We start from the raw sequence: 9,572 nt of genomic DNA on the forward strand, positions 1-9,572 counted from the left end.
TTTTGATCTCTCTTGTAAAACAAATGCCTCTCTAGTGTAACATTAGTCTGAGGATTACACATTTCTCTGAGTTTGTGCTTTAAACACCCGGGGTCTTCCCTTGATTCTGCACAACAACATGACAGGTTTCTCCTTTACCTTTATACACTGCTGGTGCATAGACAAATGAATGCTGCCTTTCAATGGCTTTTGACCCTGCTAGGTTCAGCAAAATAAATGCCCTGGTATGTGCATCTTTATCAGAATAAGCTGCTTGTATAAATATATTGTATTCTTGCTCAAATATTTTCCAATTCTCTGCAATATTCTGATTAAACACAATGGCTGTGTCTTGCAAAGTCCATCTGCCATATTGACATAGCTCAGTGAAAACTCTTGCAAGTATGCACAAACATACACACTTGCACATACACATATACATGTGCTTGAAATTTATGTCAGTACTTGTAACAACACAACGAGCCTCTGTATAACTGAATTCCACGAAATAAGTTTCCTGGGCACTGCAACACTTTGAAAACTCTTTTCTGTAAAGTTACTTGCCTTGAAATTACTTTACTATACAAGCTGCTTATCTTGTAAAGGCAATAATGCTAAAGTAATTTATCATCATTTTACTGTACAAGCCTTTGTCTTGTAATTGCTTTAATGCCAAAGCCATCTATCAGCATTTTATTGCCAAAGTCATTTATAATAATTTTAAGAAACATTTCAAACAACTGCACAGTGTGACTAAACTGAACAATAGAAGCTGAGAGCAAGAAACACTTCAAAGTAACTGTATTTTGCGAATAACTATCTCGAAGCAATGGCACTTTACGAATGAACTGTTTCAAAGTAATTGTGATTTGTGTATAAGCTATCTTGAAGTAATAGCATCCTATGAATAAACTGTTTTGAAGTAATGGCACTTTGCGAATAAACTATTTCGAAGTAATGACAATTTGCAAATATGTCTTGAAGCAATTGCAGTGTGGGGGATGTACTGGGCAGAAGAAACTCAGAGTGAGACATACCTCAAAATAACTGCACTTTGTGAATAAACAATACACAGCACATTGGAACTTTCCCAAAATGGCTGCCCTTTGCCAAACAACTCTGTATAGGGCAAGAGACACTCTGTAATGGTGGCACTCTGTGAACAGACACACCCAGGCACAATAAACTTTTCAAAATGGCTTCACTTGACTGTACTTCATGAAATAGTTGCACTTTGGGTACAACAAACTCTTCAGAATTAATGCACAGCAATAAACATACACTGTAAGCACTTTTACACACTTTGAGATACTTCAAACAACTCTAGTTATGCTATTTAAGGCTTCAGTCAATACGAAGTAGCAATCTGTAGCAAACACAGTAATTTGCTCAAAACACATGCAGTCGCCTTTGCATTATTTATACTCAATGTGCCCTTTCCTGCCCTTTCTATTACAGTCGTTTCACTCACTGAATCTTTTAATGTGCCTTTTATGCCCTTTATGCCTTTTGCTATATTCTTTTTGCTCATTTAATCTCTTTTCATACCCATTATGCTTTCTTGTGCTCGTTTTAATTCTAAACATGCTCGTCTTACTTTAAACATGCTAATTTTACAACTCTGAGGTAATTCTGAACCCTTTATATACTTTTCTAATGCTCACTTTATCAAATAACTCAGTTTATTTTATTTATTTATTGCATTTGTTGGCCAAGAAAGTCCTCTGGGCCTGAAATGGCCCCATTTGTAGTGCAAGCCCAGGGAGAAAAGCTCCACAAAGTTACATACAAAGAAAAAAAATAATCACATACAGAAAAAATAATCACATAAACAGGAAAAAATCATATAGTACAATTACGTTGAATGAGACTGGTAATAGAAGGAAAAGTATAAAAAAATCCAATTTTTGATATATAGAAGTAATAAATGGCATATATGTCAGTGACATGCTAGTGAATGATATTTACAATGGTGCATAGAGTGTATTCAAGTAAACACATGACAGTGATATATCTGCAGGTGCATAGCTGGGAGGAGATTAAGTACAGTGTAAGTAGAGTAGGAGATAGAGGGGCAGAGGATGAAAAGGACAGGTTAAAGTGACAGAGGAAGTCTTAAGTAAGCAGAGTGAAGGAAATTATGTGATGTGGGAGGAGAAATCAGGAGTTGGGGGCGTGTGTTGGGGAGCAGGAGCATAACCATTTTGAGGAGAGATGCAGTCTGAGGGATTTTTTAAAGGAGGCCAGGCTGTTCATTGTTCTGAGTGTTGGAGAGAGCTTATTCCATGCTTTAGAAACATTATAGGAATACAGCATTTGACCGTCTGAGAACTTGGGTTTCTCTATGGATAGTAACATTTTGTTTTCGGACCTAAGGGGGCTGGTCTGGATGGTACATGGTCAGTATGGGAGAGAGGGAAGGGCAGATTTCTGGGTGGTAGATTAGCTTATGGGCTGTAGTTAATTGTAAAAATGTGAGATAGTGTTGGGATTCTACCAAATTTAGTTGATGCAGAGAGGAACACTGATGGGTAGAATATTTAGCATTTGTGGCAAATTTGCGACTTTGTTACAACAAGAGTCTAGTTTTGTTTTCAAGGAAGACTGTAGATTGGTGAGGATAGGAGCACCGTATAGAAGTGTTGGAAGCAGGAAGGATGAGGCTAGAGTTTTTTTTGTGGTGAGACTAAGAAAATAGTTGTGTCTGTACAAGACACCTAGTTTTTTGATGTTTTTTTTATGTTATTTTAGATGTGAAGATCAAACGTTAATTTGTCATCAATGATGACACCTAGTAATTTGGTGCTGTTGATGACTTCAATGATGGTGTTATTTTGGGAGCGAACGGTGAATAGTGACTTGTTGACAGAGTTGGATTTTGTGGGAGTAAATATTAAAAGTTTTGTTTTATTGGAATTGAGGGCAAGATGGTTCTGGGACATCCAGGTTTCAGTGGAAGTAAATGCTTCTTGGGTGAGATGCTGTAGCTCGGGGGCAGATTTAGCAGAACAAATTATAGCTGAGTCATCTGCATACTGGATGACAACACTGTGGATGAGAGAGGAATGAAAGTTATTGACAAATATGCTGAATAAGAGGGGTCCCAGTACTGAACCTTGGGGGACACCTGTATTTGTAGTTATGAAAGGGGAGGAAGAGTGCAGCCATTTAGTAGATTGATGCCTGTTACTGAGGTTGTCGGTACCATTGTAGGTTAGGGGGAGATAGCCCAACATTAGTGAGTTTAGTAAGCAGGAAGGAGGGAGAAATAATGTTGAATGCCTTTGATAGATCTAGGAATAATGCTGAGACTAAGGAACCAGCATCTCATGCTCTGTTTACTGTGTCGAGGAAGGAAATGAGGGGCGTGTTAGCACTATGTCTGGGCCTAAAGCCATGCTGAGTGGGCGAGAGGATTTGGTGTTGTATCAGGTGACTGAGGAGCTGAGTGTAAATACCTTTCTCTAGAATTTTGAAGATTGGGGAGAGAATGGCAATGGGACAGAAATTGAGATGTCAGAGTTATTGCTGCCTTTATGAAGTGGTAGGATAAATGCTGTTTTCCATATATTGGGTATACAGGATTCCTGAATGGATCTGTTTAGCAGGATGCTGATAGGATATGCAATGGAGGAGGCTGAGAGTTGTAAGTATTCTGTGGGTAAGTTATCCAGGGTGTTGGTACAGGGTTTGAGTTTGTGAAGTAGTCTTTTGATAGTGGAGGTGGGAATGGGTGTTAGTGTGAAAGAGGGTGGAGGAATTGTAGGGGAGTGCAGAGGTGAAGTACCTAGCGAGTTGACCTTAATACGTGGTAAGGTGGTGGTACGTTTTTTTATGATGTCGATGAAGTAAGTGTTGAAGAGGGAGGCTATATCAGAGGGTCTTTTTTCTGGGTTAGGACATGGATTGTTGTTGGTTCCAGGATGGAATAGGGAGTTGATTGCTCCCCAAAATTTCTTGTGGTTTAGTTTATGTTGATCTTGGATATCCTGGAAGTATTCCTTTTTGTTTTTGATAACTAGGCATTTAGCCTGATTGCGAAGTTGTTTATATTGATTGAGGTTAGACAATGTTTTGATTTTTTTGCCAGGCTTTCCAGGCTTTATCCCTAGAGGACATGACTTGCTTTGTGGACTTTGTAAGCTAAACTGCATGTTTTGACTTGATCCTTTTTAATCGGAGTGAGGCAAGACTGTTTAGGATTCTAAGAAATGTTGAAATAAAGAATTCTACAGCTTCATTGAGTGGAAGAAATATTAGTGGACTCCAGTTATTTTTTCCAGGATGTCATTGAAGGTGTTTGGGAAGAAATGGGATAGATCTCTGGTGTACCTATATTGGTGAAAGTTTGGTATGGAGGTGGGCTTACATATTATGAATGTTGGAGAGTGATCACTAATACTATTTGGGAGAGTATCTGAGGTAGTAATTTTTTTCTGTGTCAGAGACCAAGATCCAATCCAAGATAGAGCCTTTATGTTCCTTTGTATTGGGTCTTGTAAAATATAGCTGTGAAGGTTAATATCAGTAGAGGGGTTTCTAGTGGATATTTCGGGCCAGTTAATATTGATGTCATCTAGGATGATGGTTTCATTTTTTAAGTTGCTTGTTGTCCAGGCAAGCATTTCTTCGAGAATGGGAGTATTATTGCCTGAGGGAATGTATATGACTATTATGAAAATGGTTTTGCTGATGTTAAGTTTTAGGAAGGTTACTAGTAACTTTGCTGTGGAGAAATAGGGGAATTGGTTTGAAGTATGGGATTACTGTAAAGGAGCTAGGGAATAATAAGGCAATGCCACCACCTTTTTTTCTGTAGTCTATTAGTTCTAAGCAAGAATAGTTTGGGGGTAGAAATTCAGAATCTTTGATGGATGGTTTAATCCAGGATTCAGTGATAGCAGTAAAGTCTGGTTTATGTTGATGTAGCCATGCATGCAGTTGGGGAATTTTGTTTCTAATGCTTTGAAGATTAATTGTGGTGAAGTTTAGGGATTTTGTGGAGTTGGGGGAATTAGGAGAGAGAGGAGAAGGGCCAGGGTTGGGATGTATGTCACCACAAAGGACTAGTTCACTGAGAACAGGGAAATAGGTGAGTAGGGGTTTCTTTTTTAGGTATTGGAAGAACTTGAAGTTGTGGTTGTAAGGATGGTTGTGGTTTGGGGAGAGGATGATTAGTTTCTTTAGTAATATTAAGTCTGTACTACAGAGAGTGAAGCAAATGGCAGAGTAGCTGGGGATACTGTGTAAGTGGATTAATGTGGTTAAGGATGGTGTGGGAGCTGTGTAATTTGTATGAAAGGATGATAGTTTTAAAAGAAGAGCGAGGTAGATAGCAAGTAAAGAAAGCTGTTCAGTGTAAGAGACAAAGTTGAGTGATTTTGAGATAAAAAAGGTTATGATAGTAGTTGTGATTTGAGGGTTAGGTGGGGGAAGTAACATAAGATAGAGGGAGTGGATAGATAAGGATGAGACTGGTACTTCTGGGTTATCAGAGAGGGGAGTTATAAGGGGTGGGAGGTGAGGTTAGAGGAAGGGTGTGGAGTGTGGGAGGAAAGATTTGGGTCTAGGGAGGGAAGGGGGGAGTATACAGCCAGTGGAGAAGGGTGTGTGCATGATAGAGTGATGTAAATTGGTGGGAGGAGTGTGGATGTGGAGATCTGTGATTGGATGATGGAAGGATGAAGGGGATGAGGATAGCTATAAATGTAATGTAAGTGGGGGTGGGTCTGAATGGGGGTAGGGTAGGCAAACTGAGCAGGTTAGCCCAGCAGGAAAAGGCAGGAGAGCCAAAAAACAAAAGTAACAATCAGTCAGGTGCAGGATATCAGGTAAGCTATGTTATATTGGGCTGCAAAACAATTTGTTTTTTATTTGTTTTTCTTTTTGTTTATGTTTTGTTTTTAAGGGGAACTTGAGTGAGGCTGAGGAACTTACATTCCCGAGTTATTAGGTCTGTGATATATATACATATATATATATATATATATATATATATATAGAGAGAGAGAGAGAGAGAGGCCAGAGGAGTGGAGAGTGAATAGGTATTACAAAGTTGTCTGAAAGGAGTGGATTGGGGAGTAGACAAAGGAGGAGTGGATGCCTGGCAGAGATAAAGACAAATAAGAAAAGCAGCCCAAGATGTTTCACAGCAACAGTAATATTTAGCAAAGAACCAAGAAGTATCACAGCAATAGTAATATTTAGCAAAGAACACAATTATAAAGTTAAATGCAAAGTTTGCAAACAGCAACAGTAAAATTTATCAAAGAACGCAATTATAAGGTAAAATGCAAGGTTTACAAATGGCTATAATATGTTGGGTTAGTTCAGGCATGTAAACCACTTTGTTCACACTGGCTACCATGCAACGGCAAGAGCCGCTTCAGTTGGGTCTATAGGACTTACTAACACTAATTACACAGGGAATTTCTAGGCAATTCTCACACAAAAAACATGTATTCAGACTATGACAGGCTATTTTCAAGCAAAAATAACTTATTCAGGCCACTAGCAGGGTAATGTTAGCATTATGCAGAGTATTACCATCCAATAGCCCGTAGTAACGCGAAAAAATGGCAACAACAGTTTCAATAGGTTTAAATAAGATGTAGCTGAAGTACAAAGAAAGGGAATCACTGCTATACACTGTTAGTATCAAATGCACAGTTTACAAGCTGTATTGGCCTTAGACTAGTGCAACAGTAAGGTCTGGTAGGCTGTTAGATGCAACCATGCAACAAAAATGTCCTTTGATAAGCATTTGCGGGTACAGACAGTAAATATGTGTTTATCGCACCTGCTTATATGGCCACAAAAGTGATTATCATGTAAAAATCTTGTAATAAGGCAGAAATAACACTGTTTATTAGTTACTGGATAGCACACTGCACGGAGGTCCGAGGGGACTTCTTGGGCAACAATAAAAGATTTAAAAAATGGCGCCGCAAATGTGGAACTAATAGTTATAGATTCTGGTTGGGAAAAAGTGGGGGGAACAGCACGTGTTTCTGGGAGGAAGGGAGGTAATTTCTATTCCGAGGATAAAGTTCTGCCCAGCAGGAAAAGGCAGGAGAGCCAAAAAACAAAAGTAGCAATCAGTCAGGTACAGGATATCAGGTAAGCTATGTTATATTGGGCTGCAAGGCAATTTGTTTTTTATTTGTTTTTCTTTTTGTTTATGTTTTGCTTTTAAGGGGAACTTGAGTGAGACTGAGGGATTTACGCTCCCGAGTTGTTAAGTCTGTGATATACTAGGCGGCTCTGATCAAAAATCTACCAAAACAGCAGAGGCCACCAAAGCAGACACCCAAACAACCACCACCTCAGAACACAACACCTGCAACACATAGACCTCACAGTCAGAGTGTCAAACAGTCACAGCCCTTAAGGCCAAACACAATGCCAGACACACTAGTCATTGGTGACTCCATAGTCAGACACACTGACATCCCGCTCACCAGACTGAGTAAGGAGAAGGTCACAGTAAGCTGCCTGTAGGGCGCTAGAATCCGCCACATAACGCAAGCACTCAGGTCTCTCAACAGCAGGTACAAATACGACTCAGTCATTGTCCACGCTGGTGTAAGCGACCTGAGGCGTACCTCCTTGGACTACATGAAAAGAGACATTGAGGAGCTCTCTGATTATGTAGCCCAGGCAGGTATGACCCTGACCTTGAGCAGTATCCTACCTTCACCAAGAATGATGCCACAATACAGAGATAAGATTATCAGCTTTAACAATTGGCTTAAACTCTGGTGTCATTCAAAGGGGATCAATGTCTGTCTGCCTGGGATGACATGCTGGACAAGCCACGCTGCTTCGCAAGGGACGGCTTGCACCTGTCACCCTGGGATTCGGATATTGGCAAAGGCTCTTGCCACCCCCATAGTGCCTTTTTAGGCAAGGCTCAAATTCTAAACCTACCACCCTAGAACACAAAAAAAAAAAACTAAGGGTAATGCTGCTCAATGCCAGAAGTCTAAATCTCAAAATGCACGCACTCGAGGCCCTTCTCAGTATGGAGAACATCGATGTCTGTGCAGTGACAGAAACCTGGTTCAAGGCTCCTGAGAGCACCCCAGCACTATCAGGTTTTACCTCTTATCATGCGTTCCGGCCCCAAAATCCAGACAATACCAAGAAAGGAGGGGGGGTATCCATATTCATCAAGGACACCCACACCTCAAGACTGGTGGCAACGCACAATGCATTGGAGACCATCCAGGTGCAATTAACCATAGGCAAGACTGCTCTGCAAATTGTAGCATGTTACAGGCCACCCTCACAAACTCAGGAACCTCACATGGCCTTCCTGAAAACACTAGAGGGGATAAATGTATCACCAAACACCATCATACTAGGTGACTTCAATTACCCTAATATAGACTGGGAACACTACTCAAGCCCAAACACCCTAGCCCAAAGGTTCCTGGAATTCATAAACTCAAATGCCATGGAACAACTAGTCACCATCCCACAAGAGGAGAAAACATACTTGATCTCATCATCACGAACATGGGAGCACAATGTTCAACACCGAAGTATACCCCTCACTGGTGAGATCAGATCACAAACTAATCTCGCTGGAGGTCCTCATCCCACCCCACCTGAAATAAAAAGACCACAGTAAAAACTTCTCGAAAGCCGACTTCACACTTCTAAAGACTAGTGTGGTCTCCTTTAAGGCCCCGAGCCGGGGAAAACAGTACTCAAGCCGCTGAATCACTTACAAATGCCTTCTACCAGCACCTGCAGGACTGCATGGATAAGGCAATCCCAAGCAAAACAAAGACTCTTTGTACCAAAGGCAAGCGTCCAGTCTGGTGGACCCCAGCCATAAACAAACTCTACAACAAAAGGAGGAAGCTACTACAAGATAGAGCAAAATCCTTAAAAGGTAAGACACCCTTGATCACTATAAGTAAAAACTAAGAGCTCTCATAAAATCATCCAAAGCAAATTTTGAGAGAAAAATAGCTAAAGACTCAAAAGACAATCATAAGGCCTTCTTTAGCTATGTTAGAAACCTGGGAGGAAACTCCCAGATATGCTCAGAACTAGTTCAAAATGATGTGAAGATTACTGATCCTACAGACATTGCCAACATACTGGCTGACAGGTTCAGTGCAAACTTCTCCCCTCCCCAAAGGAGACATATCTATACCAAGCGATTGCAGCCCCCAAACATCTCCAACGCCCAAGTGAGAACTGCTCTCTCCAAAGTAAAAAACACAGCATCCATGGGACCTGATGGTGTCCCCGGCTGTGTGCTCCACGAACTCAACGAGGAATTAAACCCACAGCTAGGACAGCTGTTTAATCATAGTCTTACCTCTGGATACATTACCCAGGGAGTGGCGCACTGCAACTGTGGTCCCACTTCACAAAGGCGGTGCCTCCACCGACCCTGGAAATTACCGGCCCATTAGCTTGACAAGCCTTATCTGCAAAGCCATGGAGAGGATCATAATGGACCTCATAAATAAAGACTTAGGAAATTTGCAGACTTTGGATCCATCCCAGTTTGGCTTTGTCAAAGGCAGATCATGCCTTCTAAACTTGGTTGACTTTTTCGAAACAGTCACCAA

This window comes from Protopterus annectens, chromosome 6.part1 (genome assembly GCF_019279795.1).
Source record: "Protopterus annectens isolate FY-2018-M chromosome 6.part1, PAN1.0, whole genome shotgun sequence".
NCBI lineage: Eukaryota > Metazoa > Chordata > Ceratodontiformes > Protopteridae > Protopterus > Protopterus annectens.